The 17,848-nt window shown below is 51.2% G+C and overlaps 1 protein-coding gene across 4 annotated transcripts in view; it reads right to left on the bottom strand.

The window, feature by feature from the left end:
* Cyrib (CYFIP related Rac1 interactor B) overlaps nucleotides 1–16,959 on the bottom strand; it is a 125,167-nt gene extending 108,208 nt beyond the window's left edge. Inside the window, exon 1 of one of the 4 annotated variants that reach the window (XM_041672116.1) lies at nucleotides 16,657–16,959. The gene's annotated coding sequence lies outside the window, so the exon portion shown is untranslated. The other 3 variants (XM_041672112.1, XM_041672111.1, XM_041672110.1) reach the window with 3 other exon arrangements.
* Between the last annotated feature and the right edge of the window lie 889 nt (nucleotides 16,960–17,848).

Below are 17,848 nucleotides of genomic sequence, written 5' to 3'. Positions count from 1 at the left end.
CCAATCCCTAAGACTACATAAACCAAGCATGCTGGTTACGTACCCAATTGCCAGGATAAAATAGCCTGACGAAAGCCACTTGAGGGACTGTTTAATTTGGCTCAAGGCATAAGTGTTCAGTCCATCACGGCAGGCAGCAAAGTCACAATGGCGGGAGCGTGAAGCTAGTCACGTGGCTCATGCGGTCAGGACGCAGACAGTAATAAACGATGGTGGTGCCATCTGGCTTCCTCCGAGCCTAGGGGATGACGTTGCCTGCTTTCTGGAAAGGTCTTCCCACTTTAATTAACCTAACCAAGATAACCTCTCAGATGTGCCTAAAGCAGTCCTTTCCAACCTGTGGGCTGCAGCCCCTGTGGAGGTCAAATGAACCGTTCACAGGGGCCGCATATCCCATGCATATCAAATTTTACATTTACAATTCATAACAGTAGCAAGATGACAGTTATGAAATAATTTTATGGTTGAGGTTATGTGGAATAGTTTTGTTTTGTTTTTGTCTTTTGTTTTTCTAAGACAGGGCTTCTCTGTGTATCTCTGGCTGTTCTGGAACTCACTCTGGAGACCAGGCTGGCCGCGACCTCACAGAGATCTGCCTGTCTCTGCCTCCTTGAGTGCTGGGAATAAAGGCGTAAGCCACCACCACCCAGCTGGAATGGCCTTTCTGTGCACTGTGAAGATGCGCCTTTGCCAAGGTGCCTTCTGATTGGCTTAATAAAGAGCTGGAAGGCCAATAACTAAGCAGTAAGAAGTTAGATGGGACTTCCGGGCAGAGAGAAAAGGAGAGGCATCTGTGTGGGAGAGACACCAGAGGACACAGAGAGGCCACAGGAGGTGCAATAGGGAAAAGAGGTCAAAAGTCACGAAACAGAACATAGATTAATATAAATGGGTTAATTTAAGTTATAAGAGTTAGTTAGTCTAACCTATAGGCCGAGCTTTCATAATTAGTAATAAGTTTCCGTGTCACTTTTTTTTTTGTAAGTTGGTGGGCCAAAAAAAAAAATTCCTTTAAATTGAGGGTTACCACACATGAGGAACTGTATTAAGGGGTCACAATATTAGGAAGGTTGAGAACCACTGGCCTAAGGACTTATCTGTCAACTTTATAGTCACCACTAAGCCTTACAGCAGGCACGGCGTCCCAGAGAAGCCGAAGTTCGTTACCCATAGCTACATAGTGAGTTTTATAGAGCCAACCTGGAACAAGACCCAGGAGGAAAATGATGGCGAAGACTGTATAATGTACGCTGCTTTCTGTTTGGAAAAGGATGACCATGATGACGAAGACGTAAAGTACGCTGCTTTCTGTTTGGAAAAGGATGACCATGACGACGAAGACGTAAAGTACGCTGCTTTCGGTTTCAAGTCGCTCACCATTTTAGCACTTTCACACGTGTCGACGACAATCTGCTCTGGAGTCTGGGACCATCTGAGGACAACACGTGTCTCCTGTGATTAATAACTGTATCCTTGGCCCCAACTCAAGTTTGGGCATCATTCACACTTCATACTCACTTATGAACACGGAAAAACAGAGAACACGGAGTACAGGCTCACCCCCACAGCACAGGCTTACCCCACCCGTGACGTGGATTTACCCACAGGGCATAAGAAAGGGACAAGAGAACATGGGGACTTCCACCGGAAGATCTCCTTCCTTCTGAATGTCTCATACTGTCCTAGGATGCTGAGAATTTCCAGGTCCCAAGTGCAACACCACTGAGAGTCCACCCAAGGACCAGGCATTTACCCCGGCACCCACGGCACCTAGCAAGGGTTCTTCTACCTGTGAGACCATTTCTATAGGGGGGTGCGGGTGCAGAGAAGTCCTCACTCAGCGAGGACAAGTGCCTACTTCCGCCTCACCCTGCCTTCACCTGCAGCTCACTGAACTATACAACTGCGTAGCTTCTAGGATCTTTGGAGGAATCCCAGGGTCACACAAAGGAGAGAATGCTTAGACAAGGAACAGAGGAGCGTGGGGAGGGCCGACAGCCACCATGACAACGGGCTAATTTTGAGTACAAGGGGTTCTACCGGACTTCAGAGTAAATGGAGGAATGCCCCTGCCTCCCTCCTTAATGCTCTTTTCACTAAGCTGTGGCTTTTACTTTAACCTTCAAATTCTGCACCCGCCTGTGGCTCACGGGCGGACCTTGACAAGAGCCAGGGCTGAGGAAATAAAGTGCCCACTCTGGCTCAGACCAGCTACCCGGCTTCCAACAAATCTTCCAACCTCTCTGGGTTTCCATTTTCTAAAAAGCTTCCACGAGTACTCCTGAAGCTTGGCCTCCTGTGAACTCGGCCTGAAGTCCTGAGCTCAGCAGTGTTTACTAGAGCAGAGCCAAAACACAAGCACAAACTGGATGTAAGGTGCTCTATCATGCTTCGTTAAGCCACTTTTGGACTCCTTGCTTCCTTCCGTTTTTAAGCTGCGGGACTCAGTGCTTGGTCACCGCCGAGGAGAACACAGGCCAGGAAGCTCATTTTCAATGCAGTGTCGACAACACTCAGCTCAGCTCAAACCTGGCACACCGCAGTCTTCGGGCGCATCTATCCATAGATCCCTGTTCCTAGAGCGAGCTCTCAGCTCTTCACGCTGCAGAGCGTGTCCCATGGGTGAGACCTGTGTGAGGTGAGGACACAACAGAAATAGCCACAGCAGCCACACCCTGTGGGTGGGCAAGCCAAAGGCATCCTTGGGTATGGCTGGGTATACGGGAGGGGTCAGTGATCATGGGCCTCTGGTGGGGAAGACACACTTCACTCCAACCCCCTCAAGACACGACATCCAGAACCAACAAGGCAGCGGATGATAGTGTGCTCAGGTGTGCCCAGCATCCTTAGAGACTGAGAGACCCAATCAGCAGTTAAGCCCAGCTTGGTGCTGCCTCTGCTTCACAGGCCCCTGCTCCAGAGGACCAAGCATGCAATTGCTTCCCAGCAGATGGGAGGCCAGCAGGGGTTTGCTGAGCTCATGGAATTCTCCAGCGGGTGTGGGTAGGGACGCAGGGAGCTGCTGAATGCCCACAGTGCACTCCATCGTCCGAGTTTTCCTTCCACCTTTCCACATCTTCCTTGAAGAATAAGGAGCTTGCATGACTCAGCTTGGAGAGTCCTGGGAGGGTGAGTATTTTCTTAGTCATCTCAACAGTCAGGGAACCCAGGGGCATCTTACTTCCTCTCCAAGGTGCTGACAGCAGGGAGCGCAAGGCCAGGAAGGAACAGCGAGCAGGGAGTTGAACTACTGTGTATCTTCTTGCTATGACAAAACACCCGGTAAATCGACTTGAGGAAGGAGGGGCTATCCCGAGTCCCAGTTTGATGGATTTGAGGAAGGAGGGGCTTATTCTGAGTCCCAGTTTGATGGACTTGAGGAAGGAGGGGCTTATTCTGAGTCCCAGTTTGATGGACTTGAGGAAGGAGGGGCTTATTCTGAGTCCCAGTTTGATGGTTCAGTACAAGTTCAGGAGGGAGCAGGTCACATACCCAATCAGGAAGAACAGAAGTAAATGCTGGAGCTCAGGTCTTTTCCTTTTCCGGTTTTCTTACTCCAGGGCCTCGGCCCAAGGAACGGTGCCCTCCAGGTTCAGGGGAGTTCCTCCCTCTTCCCTGGAAATGGCTTCAAGGACATGCCAGAGGCTTGTTTTCTAGGCATCAAAGGTCAAGTTGACAATACTAACCATCCAAGGGCAAAACAGGGACTTTTTGGACACTCGATAACTAAATACCCACTCAGGTGCTAACACTGATGCCATTCCACAAAAAAATGTACATACACGTAAAACCAATAAACCTATGGGCAGAGATGTAGCTCAGTGGTAGAGCGCTTACCTACCATGTGCAAGGTCCTATTTATACCACGGGGAAAACCTAAAATGAAAGGGCTGCGCGTGGTATTAAGAAGCCACAGTAGGCTTCTCTGAGCCCCATCCACTACCAGGCCTAAGTTTCAGTTTCTGTTTGCAAACAGGGAACAGTCAATCAACAAAACCATCCTAGGGAGCCCAGGGAGATAGTACACACCAGGCTGAGTCACCCCCTACAGTACAAATGCTGTAAGCCACGCCCCCAAAGCCTGTTCTGACATGCCCCCAGCCAATCAGAAACATATTAATGTAACTGCTCCTTGCTCAGCCAATTAGGTTTGTTGGACATGACCTAACTGTCCCTGGAATTCCCCTGGCTGTCTAAAAGGAGCCTGGGAGCTTCTCTGGGGGGCGGGGGGGGGGGGGCGGGGGGGGTAGGTCACCACCATTTTATTGTGTGGCTGACCCCAGCTTGCTGGGATTTGTTCTCAAGAAATAAGCGCCCCTGCTTTTGCAGACGTGAGTGGTGGTCTTTCATGGGACGATCTGCGGATTACAGTGTCCCACACTTTAATCCCAGCACTGAGGATGCCCGTACAGGAGGATGGAGAACTCGAGGTCCGTGACATGATAAATGCCAGGCCAACCTGATCTACACAGTGAGTCTCAAAACGAAGATAAAGAGGGAAAAAAAGAAGGGAACGAAGAGAGACAGAGGGAAGGAAGAAAGATTTCAAGGGAGGGTGAGATAAATATCTTCAAAGACATCAATTTGAATTGCCTACTCAAAAAAGAATGTAACTGGTTCACTTACTCATCAGATATAAATCAGACACCTAGAACCTTGGTTGCTATGAACCCTTCCTTTAAAAACTCTGAAAACATAGGCCCTGTGTTCAGTCTTCAATACTGAAAAACCCAAGATGGCTGAAGCGTTTTAACTCAGCTTCCCCCTGCAACACGGGCGAAGATGACAAGAGGGCGGCATGCCAGACACAGAACTCCGGGAGAAGGTAGCATTTTAATACCATGGAGTGTCTGCAAATCTGCAATTCCACAGTCAGCACAGCGTGGCCCCCTACAGTGGCATCTTCAGCTGTCCGCTCCTTCTGGGCTGCATACGCATCCCTGTGCACCCCAGAGCACAGAGTCCTGGGGCTAGAGAGGCACCTGAAGGCCTGAGGTCACCAACTTCCTCTTCACCCTGGCACTTACAGACAACACCCAGACTGAAAGCCCTCTGCTACTGACAGTCAGTAGCTGTCACTCATTCTTGTTAGAAAACAGTTTCTACATGACTTTAAGGCCGTAACTAGACTGGATACCTCTAGAGTCCCTCAATCTAACACACACACACACACACACACACACACACACACACACACACAGCTGCTCACTAGGAAGATACAAAATGATTCTAGAAATTTCTTGGCCCTTTCATGAAATGGAAATGTCAATGACTTCTGGGCAGACCTAGAGGAGCTTGGCCCAGGGTGACAATCATTCAAAATGGATCAGCTGTCTGCTCAGACTGTCACCAAACCTGCTGCTGTGTTAACTCGGGGGGGGGGGGGGGGGCTAAGTTTTATTAATTAATTGGCTGCTAGGCCAGAGAGCAAAGGTGCCACTAAGCCTGACAACCCGAGTTCAATCCCCAGGACACACATGGTAGGCGAACCAATTCCTTTGAGTTGTCCTCAGGCATCTACATTTGTGTTGTGATACACACACTGTTGTGGCACACACATGCTCACACACATACACACACACACAAATAAATACATAAATGCAGTAATTCTTTATTGACGGGCTGAATGTGTCTCAGTTATTAAATGCTCTAATTTGGTTTGTTTGAATGTAACTGTTGCTGATATCTCATAGGCACTATTAGGACGTGTGGCTTTCTGGAGTGTGCATGGCCTTGTCAGAGGAAATGTGTCACTGTGGGGGTGGGCTTTGAGGTTTCCTATGCTCAGGATACCTCTGAGTGTCTCGGTTGACTTCCTGTTGCTTGCAAGATGCAGCAGTCTCAGCTCCAACCCCACATCTGCCTGCATGCCGCCATGCTCCCAGTCATGACAATAATGGACTGAACCTCGGAAACGGTAAGAGAGTTCCCCCCCCCCCGCCCAATTAAATGCTTTCTTTGTAAGAGTTGCCATGGTCATGGCGTCTCCTCATAGACTCCCTGGAAATGGTAAAGTGCTGGGATTCATAGAAAAAGAAAGTAGGGACTGGGAGGGGAGGGAGAGAAGGGGAAGGGAAGATGAGAATAGGATGTTATCACATGACAGAAAATATGCAAAAATATGCCACATTCCCCATCATGAAGGCAGAGACAATTGGGGACATATGAAATCACACTGACAGCATGCCTTTGTCCTGAGGGGAGGTCAGAAGGCAAGCCAGAAGCATCCAGATGGTCTCCTCACTTCAACACTCCCCATTGTAACTCTGAGAAGATGCAGAGTTTTGCTGCGTTTGGGGGGGACCTTGAGGACCAAGCACAAGCCTCCCTTACCGGCAGCACTTCCAGATCAACTCTGAAAGGGGACAGGAATAAGCACAAAGGGGAGAATCCACACTCACTGTGTGGTCAAGGGACTCTCTTTCATTCAAAAATACGTCAGGCCCTGTCCAATCCAGAGAGCTCGCTCTTCTTGTCTGCTAGTGTCCTGCACCAAATAGTCCTGCACCCCTAAAACCTTCCTGAAAGGCCATAACACTTGAGCAGAGACCTTGGAGTGATAGACGGCAGGCACACCAAACCTGCAAAACCCACCCTGTTATCAGCAGAACTCCCTGGCACACTGAGTATGTCCCACTATGTCACAATAGACAAGCCTTGCTCACGTAAGCCGGATTCAACTGCATTCAGAGATTAATTTTTTCAATTATTTCTATTCATTATGGGATGGGGGTTGTGGTGTGGCTCAGCAGGAAGACTACAGGCCTATTACAACCAAAGCCCTGAGTTCCACCACCCAAGAAACTGAGTCTCAAATTCCAACACCCAGGGGATGTAAGCAGGGAAATTACCAGGTTAAGGTCATCCTTACTACACAGTGACTTAGAGGCCAGCCTGGGCTACATGGGACCCTGCTACAGAAAAACAGGGGTTGACGATTTAGCTCAGTGGTAGAGAACTTACCCAGGAAGGTCCCAAGTTCAACCCCCAACACCAGAAGAGAAAATAAAAAAGCAATAAATGTGCACTGTGACCGTTGCACAGTGGTAGGGCACTTGCACAAAGAACACCCCTGCGGGCCTGGGTTCCAGCCCAGCACCTCAAAGTAAAGAAATAAATATGAACAAATACAAGTACAAGTGAGGCTGTAAATATCGTAGACATGGATTCTTGTGCTGGTCGTCAAATTCATCTCTATCTGCTTCTTTATTCACGCTTGGTGCTGCTGCTGCGTGTGCGTGTAACTATGTCTATGTGCATGTATATATGACTGTATGTATGTATGTCTGTGTCTCTGTACATCTCTGATGTGATGTCTCCGTGTGCGTATGTATCGGTGTGTCTATGTGCACTGTGTACATCTCTGCATGTGATGTCTCCTTGTGTGTATGTGTCTGTGTGTCTATGTGCACTGTGTACATCTCTGATGTGATGTCTCCTTGTGTGTGTATGTGTCTGTGTGTCTATGTGCACTGTATACATCTCTGCATATGATGTCTCCGTGTGTGCGTATGTGTCTGTGTGTCTATGTGCACTGTGTACATCTCTGCATGTGATGTCTCCGTGTGTGTATGTGTCTGTGTGTCTATGTGCACTGTGTACATCTCTGCATGTGATGTCTCCGTGTGTGCGTATGTGTCGGTGTGTCTATGTGCACTGTGTACATCTCTGCATGTGATGTCTCCTTGTGTGTGTATGTGTCTGTGTGTCTATGTACACTGTGTATATCTCTGCATGTGATGTCTCCGTGTGTGTATGTGTCTGTGTGTCTGTGTGCACTGTGTACATCTCTGCATGTGATGTCTCCGTGTGTGTATGTGTCTGTGTGTCTATGTGCACTGTATACATCTCTGCATGTGATGTCTCCGTGTGTGTATGTGTCTGTGTGTCTATGTGCACTGTGTACATCTCTGCATGTGATGTCTCCGTGTGTGCGTATGTGTCGGTGTGTCTATGTGCACTGTGTACATCTCTGCATGTGATGTCTCCTTGTGTGTGTATGTGTCTGTGTGTCTATGTACACTGTGTATATCTCTGCATGTGATGTCTCCGTGTGTGCGTATGTGTCTGTGTGTCTGTGTGCACAGAGGAAAACACCAGCTCTCCTGCTGTATCACACACAACCCTCTTCCTCCCAAGTCAGGGTCTCTCTTGGAACCTTAGGCTAGTTGCCACCAGCCCCTGCGATCCCTCACACATGGCCGCGTTCTTCCTTCCTCGCTGAACCATGTCCTCGCTCCCAGGTGCTGTCCGTGAGTCTACACCGTCTACTACAGTTCCCTCTGTGCGTCTGAGTGTACGGAGCACTGTCCTTTGGGGCAGGGCGGGGCCAGCAATCATCAGCTCTGTGAAACTGTGCCTGCTGGGCTGACTTCCACTATTCAGTGGTCAGTCAGTTCTCCTCTGCCGCAGTATTCTGGGTCTTGAGCAAGGGCTGTCGGTCAGAGACTATTAGAAAACCAGCCTGTCTCAATCGACAACAGGAAACCAATACTCCAGGCTGATGGGCACACACAAGAACCAGCAACTTCATACCCCTCCTCCCCAGGACACTCCAGTCAAGAGAATTAGTTCTCCCTGTGGCCACGCACTGGCTGTATGACTCTTGGCAGCGCTTTGGCACCCACACCCTCCGCCTGGTAACTCATTCAGGGGTTTCAAGCTCTTGTGTGACACTGGGAAAGTCACATCACCTCTCTGGGCCACGGTGGCACGTCTAAAGCGATACCACTGTGGAGGGGAGTCAGAGAACTGGTCCCACCAAGAGGGATGCGGCTACACTCTGCCAGGTCACTGACCTCAACACCGGTGCAAAAGGGCCCCAGGGTCAGTCCACTCCCAAGGGGACTTGCTTCCTCTTTCACTGTCTGGCCCATGGCTCAAAACTTACTCGTCCCATTTCCTCTGTGGGCCATGGCCTGAGAAGTGCTGGGGACACAACCTGGTGACCTTCAGGGTTTTTCCTATCTCACGCCAGCTGCCCAACCCCCAGCCACACAGAATCTGAGACATCTGTAAAGGGTGATGGGTTGGTCCAAATTATCACACTTGAAATGGGCAGCAAGGACCAGGCTTCGGGATCTCGAGAGTGCTCCTTGAAATAGGGATTTAACACCTGAAGACACGGCCCATGCTTTTAATTCAAGCACTCAGGAAGCAGAGGCAAATGAATCTCTTTGAATATCAGGCCAGTCTATTCTACACAGTCATTTCCAAGGAAAAAGTGCACAGGGGGACGTGGGTTCGAATCTCAGAACCACCTTCTGATCTCAGTGTACAAACCTCACACTCTTCCACTCAAATTCACACACAGACACACAGACAGACAGACAGACACGCACACACCAAAAACACGAGCCTCCAGCCCCTCTTACCCCTGCCCATCTCATCTCCCAAGGGTGCCTGTCACCGGCAGAGACGTGCCAGGCTACAACTAGAAATCCCACCAAAGCCACCCGGTGTCAAGAGGAACCTTAGGGGCCAGGGATGGCTTAGTGGGTAAAGAACCTAAGTTTGATTCCCAGAACCCACATTTAGGAAAAGGGTGTGGTGGTCTAACAAGGATAGGGAGGGGTAGAGACAGGCAGATCACTGGGGCTCACTGGCCAACCACTTATAGCTAAAGTGGTTAGCCCTAGGCCAGATAAAAGGTTAGCCTAGATAAAAGACTTTATCTTCAAAATAAAAAAAAAATGGTACCTGTGGAATGTCACCCAAGGTTGTCCATACATACACATACATGTACACACACACACACACACACACACACACAGAGTGTTTCAAGAAGTCTTATTACTGTGGTCAATTTCCCACCAACCTTACGAAAAATTTCTGCACAGAGAGTAGCCTAGCAATAAGGAACCCAGGGCTGGCTGTTGAGTCACCCGGAGTCATGTGTCATCCTACAGAGAGCTCTGGGGCCAGCGAGCCCCTGGGATGCTGGGGAGAAACCCTCCCAGAGAGTCCAGCCAGAAAGCCTCTACTCCAGGTGGGGCATTCTTTCTGAATTCCATTCACAGGTCCCTGGGAAGAGGCTGAAGAGAAGTGGGCACTAAAAGTGATGGGGAATGCTTGAATTCCCGCTCTGCTTCTTACTGGCCGCGATTTTCTCAGAGTAAATAGGACCAGCCTCACCAACTGCCTGGGAGACAGGCTACCCAAAACTCAAAACTACTCTGTGAGAGAGAGCTTTCGCCAGGAGCTTAACCTCCTACACTCACCCAGTGCTCCTCCTCCTTGAGCCAAGTCCCTGCCCTGCCTTCCTGGTTTCTGAATGAATGAAGAAAACTAAGGTTGGAGAGAGGCTGGGCTCGGGTCAGCCAGGAGAAACAAACCCAAACTCCCTCCAGCTCCACACTGCTCAGGTCCCCTAGGGATTTGCGTGAGTGGCCTCCAGACACTGCTGTGCCCCATGGGGCTGCATCACAGGCCTGCTGTGCAGCAGCCGCTTGCTTTATTACTTTGTTGAATGGCAGGAGAGATCCCATGCTCCATCATGAACTAAGAACTAGGGAACACGTGTTCAGGAATGACTGTGAGACCCATTTCAGAAGACACAGGACAGCCATTTGGGGCATCCCTTCACAAGCCTGTTAGCTCGATCTGTGTGAGTTCCAAGCTGGACTCTGGAGCCCAAGGTTACAGAGCAGAGCAGAAGACCTGGCTTCGGGAGAGTGGAGCAGACACTGGGGGACGTGCCTGCCCAAGTTTCACTTCCACGCTGTCTTCTGTGTCCCACTTCACTCTGTTTTGAATGAAGCTGGGTCTGGGGAAGACACTAGCAGTACTGACCTTCCCCGGCCCAAGGCTCCCCATCTCTGGGTCCTAGCCTTGGGGACTCAAGGGACAGAGCAGCCTCTGGATGCCCAAACCCAAGCGAAACTCACGGAAACATTTTCAAAGAGCCACGACAGGCTGAGAACTGGACACTGAGAGGCCAGCAAGGTCTTACAACCTGCAAGCAAATTCAGTCAGTCAGAAACGACCTGAGGCATCCCCCACCCATGGGCCCGTTTCTCACCCCACCATTGGCCCCTTACAAAGCTGCCGACCTCCTGTGAGGAGCAGCCAGTGTTGGGCAAAGCCACCTGAACTGTCTTAAGATCATCAAATCCACCGTCATCTATCTCAGCTCCACAAGAAGAACCTGGTTCTCTGTGTCCCTCGGAAAGCCTGTTGCTGGGGGAACATCAAGGACATGAGTCCATCCAGGGCCCCAGCACCCCACTGTCACTAAAGCAGTGCCCCACAGACACCCTGGGCACAGTGCACCAAGGGAGAAGCTGAGCCAGGTCTTGAGACACAGCCCTGATTCTGTCTCGCGAGCATGTCTTTTGTCTCTGGGTCCCCATCACCTTGTCAGGTTAAAGAAGAGGACAGCGTGCTTCAGGCTGGGACTCTAGGCATGAAGGTCCTACTCAGGCCTACAGTCAGGCCATGTGGGAAGAGCTGTCTGCTCGTACTCTCTCCATCCCATCCCCTGTATCATGTCCAGACCTTTGGGGTTCACCTGAGCTCAGAAGACACTTGCTGACTTCCTTCTGCATCCCTTCCATGCCTCTGCCACTAGCTGCCTTGGGAACCTACAGGGGCAGAACTCAGATTTGCATCTCTGTGGTCTGTCTTCCTGGTCCAGGCAGGTGAAGCAAGCCAACGATGGTAAGGCAGGATGATCTCCAAGTACACCTCACTGAATGTGTGGCTCACAGACCAGAGGCATCATAGCCTGTGGGACATGGAGATGCTCAGGCCACCCAGAGCTGACTCAGGATGTGGGTAAGGCCCAAGTGACTGGGTGTGTACGCAAGCTTGGGAAGCAGTCCTCCCAAGAGACCACCTGATGCCTGTCAAACTGTGAGCCTGAAAAGAACTCACTCTGGACTGCTATTAACGAAAAGAGTCTGGCCTAGAGGACACCACAGAAGAGAGGGCAGAAGGAATGTTAAGAGCGTGTGGACGGGATGGAGTGCTGGCTTCTGCGCATGGCGTGGCCACTGCACCACACACCCACAACAACTGTGATGACCCGCACACAACTGGGCCATCAACAGCCTGTCACGAAAGGGGACGAGCTCACACAGCCCCACCCCTCTCTGAAGAGGTCGAAACTATAGGCAGTTAAAGATTGCTGGAGGGGAAGAGGGGCATTTTCTATTCAGGAAATGTTCCCCAGTACACAACCCCAGTTAAGTGTGCCGTGTCACCAAAACAAACGAAAGGACAAAAAAGTACACACACACACACACACACACACACACACACGGAGATTTCATATGAAACCCATTATCATGTGTAATTAATATGTGGGGCTTTTTTATTTTAAAAAGATTGGTCTTAGGAACCTTCAAGAACCTTCCGTGGAAGACAATATGGGACAGAAATGTATATGCCCCAGAAGGCACCAGGCATGGCTTACTTCACAGCCCTCTGAGTCTCAAGGATGCCCAGAAAGTGCTCATACCCGAGCTGTGACAGCTGGCATTAGTCCTGGTCCCTTGACTTGAGCTATCCTCACCCTTACCCCACAAACACACAGTGGCTGCCCACTGACCCCTCACAGGTCCTTCACCCACATCCCCAGGATGCCCTTCCCTCACTCCTGCGGTGAAAGGGGGCCTTTCTGAGCACGATTCCGGTGTTTTAATAAGCCCTGCAATTCCCTTCATGGCCTCAGATCATCCGAAATACAAAAATCACTCTCAGCCACACTTCTTCCAGCAGATCTCCTCGGCTTCGATTATTTATATATTTATGAACGATGTTCACGGAGCAGATGGCAGCTAGTAAGCCTCTGCCGAGTGGGGGGAAAATCAATGGGACAGAATGTAAACTGATGACTCGTCCGTTTAGGCTTCCCGACGAGCTTGGAGGGAACCATCTCCCATCCCGTGGAAGCCCATACAACAGCCGGTCAACAATTGGATGAAAATAGCATGCTTGGACTCCACAGGGCTTGCAGCCTCCAGAGCTCTTCGAGGAATAGCCAACCCAGGGCTGCTTCCCAAGCAGAACTGAGAGGGGTTGGGGCGGGGATGGGGGACAGAATCAGGTAAAGACAAGGAGAGCCTCATAGAAGAGAAGCCATAGACATTTACGGAGCACCGACAGTGTGTACCAACCGCTGCGTTGACCCCAACACCATTTCCAGATAGCCAGAAACACTGCCCATGTCACAGATGAAGAAGGTCCGACGAGAGAGGAAGGACGTTGCCCAAGGTAACATTGCCTATAAGCAGCCAACATGGGCAATCTGAGCCCCACCCCACACCCTCAGTGCCTCTGGCAATAGAAAAGGATTGGGGGGAGTGAATTCTCCCTCACTGTATCCTTAACTACAAAGTCATCTTTCAACCTGAGGCCAGCCAACCTTCAGACTGTGTGAAAAGTAAGTACTAAAGTTCAACTGAAACAGTTTGAACCTGGTTCACCTGAGACCCAGGGGAAGTGAAAAACCGGAACAGATACAGAGGTTCTAGAAGATAAGGGATGGGTGTCACAAGCACGTGGAGGGTGAATGAGGTGAGAGAGAAAGAGGCCAGAGGAGCTTGCATTGGCAAGCCTGTCTACCTGAAGTTACAGATAGACAAGAACACACATACAGTCTTCAGCATCCTATGGAAAACCACCCCCTCTCCAGGAAGTCAGTAGTCCTCCCTCCCTGGCCCCCTCTCGCTTTCTCTCTGGAAGTTTCTCATCAGTTAAAACTGAGAGGAGTTCCCGTAGTAGCTTCGTCTGTGTTCTGACAGGCAAGACCATTACTATTGCCATAATTGTCCTACACCCAGCGTTTACGGCACATAACCGTGATGAAGATACAACCAACCCCATGACTTACCTGCCCATTGTACAGATAAGAACACCACACAGAAGCTTGGACGTGCGCGTGTAAGCAAGAAAGAAATGGTTTCAAGGCAGATCCTGCTCTCTTATCTGGATACCCTGGGCAATGGGCATGGGCAGGAATATTTCACCTGCTCGTGGTCAGGAAAAGAGGGCTTCAAAGTGGTACTGACCTAAGACTACTGGCTGACCACACAGATGACCCCATATTTTGTTGTGAGGAATATGTGTCTGTTTCAGACAGTGGCTCGCTACATTAACACAGGATGGTCTTGAACCAGTGATCTTCCTGGCTCAGCAACCCTAGGGTTACAATTACAGGTAGGCACCCACACGCCCAGCTCAAGTAACATCAATTTTAAATCTACACAGCTCAATCTCAGATGGTTTTGCTAAAGATAGCCAAGTCCCACACCACCAAAGTCACCGGAATGGTGGTCTCTCCAACTAGAGAGATGGCAGGGATGCCGAACATGAGGTCACAACCTCCTAGCACTTTAGGGGCTCTTTCTGCACACCAGTCTCCGAATTCTTATGCAAGGCCTGCCAGGGACCAGGATCCATGACTTCGCTTCAAGGAGAACCACCAGAGGAGAAGGACAAGGTCACTCAGAGGCCAGATGCTGACCTTGAGATGCAGACAGAATGTATTTATAAAGAATGGAGGGGAACAATCACTTTCTTACTCATCCTGTCAGAAAGTGGGTACCCCTCTCCCGGTATAAGGTGTCAAGAGACACAAAGGCATTCCGAATGCAGCAGGGCAACCAGAACCCCAGAAGAACCTTACAGCCCAAAGGCGTGGCTGATGACCCTGCACCTGCCTCTCATGGGTAAGTTTTGGGAAGCCCTGGCCTCTCTCCAAGTCTGTGTGAACTGAGAAGGTCTCTCTTGTCACACAGGTAACCGTGGCCACTGTGAAGACGGGCAGCAATATCACCACATGGAGGAGCTTGCTTGCCTCTTTAAAGAATGGAAAGTGAGCCGGACAGGGGGACCCATACCTGTAGTCTCAACACTCAGGAAGCAGAGGCCACAGCCTTTACCACAAGTTCCAGGGCCAGCCTGTGCTACATCACGAGATCTCAATAACTTTAAAAACAAACAAAACAGATAACAGTAGCTCTCAGACGAATCCCCCTGCGCTGAGGTGAACATCACCGCCTCCTCCCAGGTCTTCAGAGAGGTGCTCAGTGAACTTCAGACATGAAAATGGACAGGGATGGCTACCAGAGAAAGCCACACTTCTTTAACATTTCCCAAAGTGCACAAACACATCTTAGGCTTTAACCCAAAGCCATTTTTATGTATCCCTCTCTAACACTCTTCAACCAACACACACACACACACTCACACACACACACACACACACACACTCACACACATATTCTCACACACAATCACACATACACTCACCAACTTCAACCAACACACACTCACACTCATATACACTCACTCTCACACACATACACACACTCACACACACTCCTCATAATCCATAGTATGCACCTCCCCAGGAAGAAAGCCTAGGCAGTTGACCAGTTCTGCACGCCCCACCACAGGAGAAAAACCCACCCATCCAGCCTCCTTCCCAGTGACATGGAGCCCAGACCCTGGGAAATCATCCCAGCTGGCTACCCTGCCAGCCACCTCCGCTGTCATCTGGCCATAGCAAAGGAAAAAAAAGATGCTTCCTTTTTATACACACTGAATACAACCCTCCAAGAATAGGAAGAGTCGCATAGTCGGAGTAGAAGCGTCCTCATAGGGAATCACTATTTCCTCCAGGGCTCGGTGGACTTCTGGAGGCTGAGGTAGCAAAATATGGCTCTGGTGATTATGGGATGGAAATCAAGGGCAAAGGAAGCAAAATGCGGAAGCATATGGGTTCACTTCTCAAAATCTACCATCCACCAATTCATTTCACAACTATCCATGGGGGGGGGGGGGAGGCTGCCTGTGCTCCAGGCACGTGTCTTAGGGGATGGAGACGTTAATGGTGAAGTGACATTCCCATTCTCTACCTCAAGGCCAGGAAACCTATTCTCATTTACAAAGCAGCCCATTTTACAGACGAGGAGCTCAAGACTCACAGACAGCAGACAACTTGCCCAAGGTCACAAAGCTCGCGTGCAGCCGGACCGGGAATTAGACGGAGGTGCACAATCCACGTGACTCTCCCCTGCTGCGCCACCTTCACACTCAAGCCCTCCCCCACCCTCCATTTCTAGCAGCAGGGTGGGGATCAAAGACAACCCCCCTAGGGCTCTGCCGGCAAAGGAAGTCCCGGTTCCTCTTTCCTCCCACCCCCAGACACAAGCCCCACATTCGGAGGACACACGGGTTTCTTCCAGACCTACTGTGCACGCACGGCCCCCCGGAAAGCCCTGCTGGTTGCAAAAGCATCAACCTCTAAACACTGAACTTCCATTAAAAAAAATATATGATGATGATAACGATGATGAAAACATAACGGGCAAAGAGGAAGTACTGTTTAAACGCCGGCGGGGGTCGGCGCAGGAGGAAGTCGGGCCAGTGGGAGTCTATTCGCCCTTTTGGTTCCCCAATTCGGCCGCCTGGCCTGGGGAAAAAAAAAAAAAAAACCGATGAAGTTAGCCGGAGGGCAGCACGGCGCTCGGGTCAGGCCCGACGAGCACTCACCTGGCCTGCAAGAGGGGTGTGCCCGGGGACGGCCACTCAGACCCCGCGCCCCTGCCTCGGGGTGCACGCCGCCCCAGGCGCTCGCTCCCTCCCCGCAGAGCCGTCTGGAACTGGGGGGCGACGCCGCAACGGGCTCCCCGCGGGCCCTGCACGTACCTGGCGGCCCGACGGGCGGACGGGCGGGCGGGCGGGCGGGCGGCGGGAGCCTGCGGTGCACACACGCCGCTTCCGGGTCGGCGGCTCGCGCGTCCCCGCCGCAGGTTCGCGAGCGGCCCCGCCGCGGAGGCAGCAGCAGCAGCAGCAACAGCAGCGCCCCGGCCCCTGCGCGGCCAGAAATCGCTATAAAAGGAAGAGGCGGCGAGGAGGAAGAGGAAGCGCTGTTTACCTTCGCAGCCCAGCCCGGCGCCGCACAAAAGGAGGACGCGGCGACGCGCCGCCCCCCGCGCCCCGGCCCCGCCGCACCACGGGCCCCGCGTCACCGCGCCCGGGACCGCCCCGCGCCGCCCCCGCCCCAACCCGCCGGGTGACCTTGGAAGAGTCCCCGGTGCCTAGGTCCGACCCCCAGGGCGCCGGGCATCCGCTACCCCTCCGTCACCTGGGATGAGGGGTCTAGACGCGCGCGTCCCTGGCCCTGCCACCTGCCTGGCTGCTCCAGGCCGTGGGGGGGGGGGGGGGGAGCGGTGGGGGGGACTGCCGCGGAAGCCAGGCAAAAACACCCACAGGCTCCCCTGTGCAAGCCCACGGGGACCAATAAATCAGAGGTGGTGCGATATGGGGGTCTGGGCTACCCACAAGGCCATCCCAGGACTTGTAATTTAGTCGGGGGAAACTCCCCAATTAATATCTTCATGTTGCCATTCCCATTTCTGGTTTTGTGGGAAACCTTATCTAGGACATGATTAAAGGGCATCTTTGCTCTCCTTTACTCCCCTGCCCTCAACCCTATGTCATCATTATCTTGATATTAAACCAGATTTTTTTCAGGAATATTTAGTGTTATGTAAAATAGATTTTTTTCCCTGACCTCTCACATGATATCAAAAGGGTTACACCCACAGCTTCCATCACCCTCCCCTCTTCATTCTTTTCACCCCTCCAGCGCGCTGGGGGTTTTGCCATGTGCCCAAACAGTATCAGGGACTGATTTACCTGGTCCATTTGGCGTGGGAGGGAGTTTCAAGACAGGGTATCTCTGTATAGCACTGGCTGTCCTGGAACTTGCTCTATAGACCAGGCTGGCCACAAACTCAAAGAGATCCGCCTTTCTCTGCTTGCCAAATGCTGGGATTAAAGGTGTTTGCCACCAGCACTTAGCTGGTCCATTTTATCGTTAATAAAGGTGTGTCCT

Source organism: Microtus oregoni, unplaced genomic scaffold (assembly GCF_018167655.1).
Source record: "Microtus oregoni isolate MIOR12 unplaced genomic scaffold, Mior012 000022F_ref0000154, whole genome shotgun sequence".
NCBI lineage: Eukaryota > Metazoa > Chordata > Mammalia > Rodentia > Cricetidae > Microtus > Microtus oregoni.
Note: the sequence above shows the minus strand (reverse complement) of the source record. Positions and strands in the feature narration are given on the sequence as shown.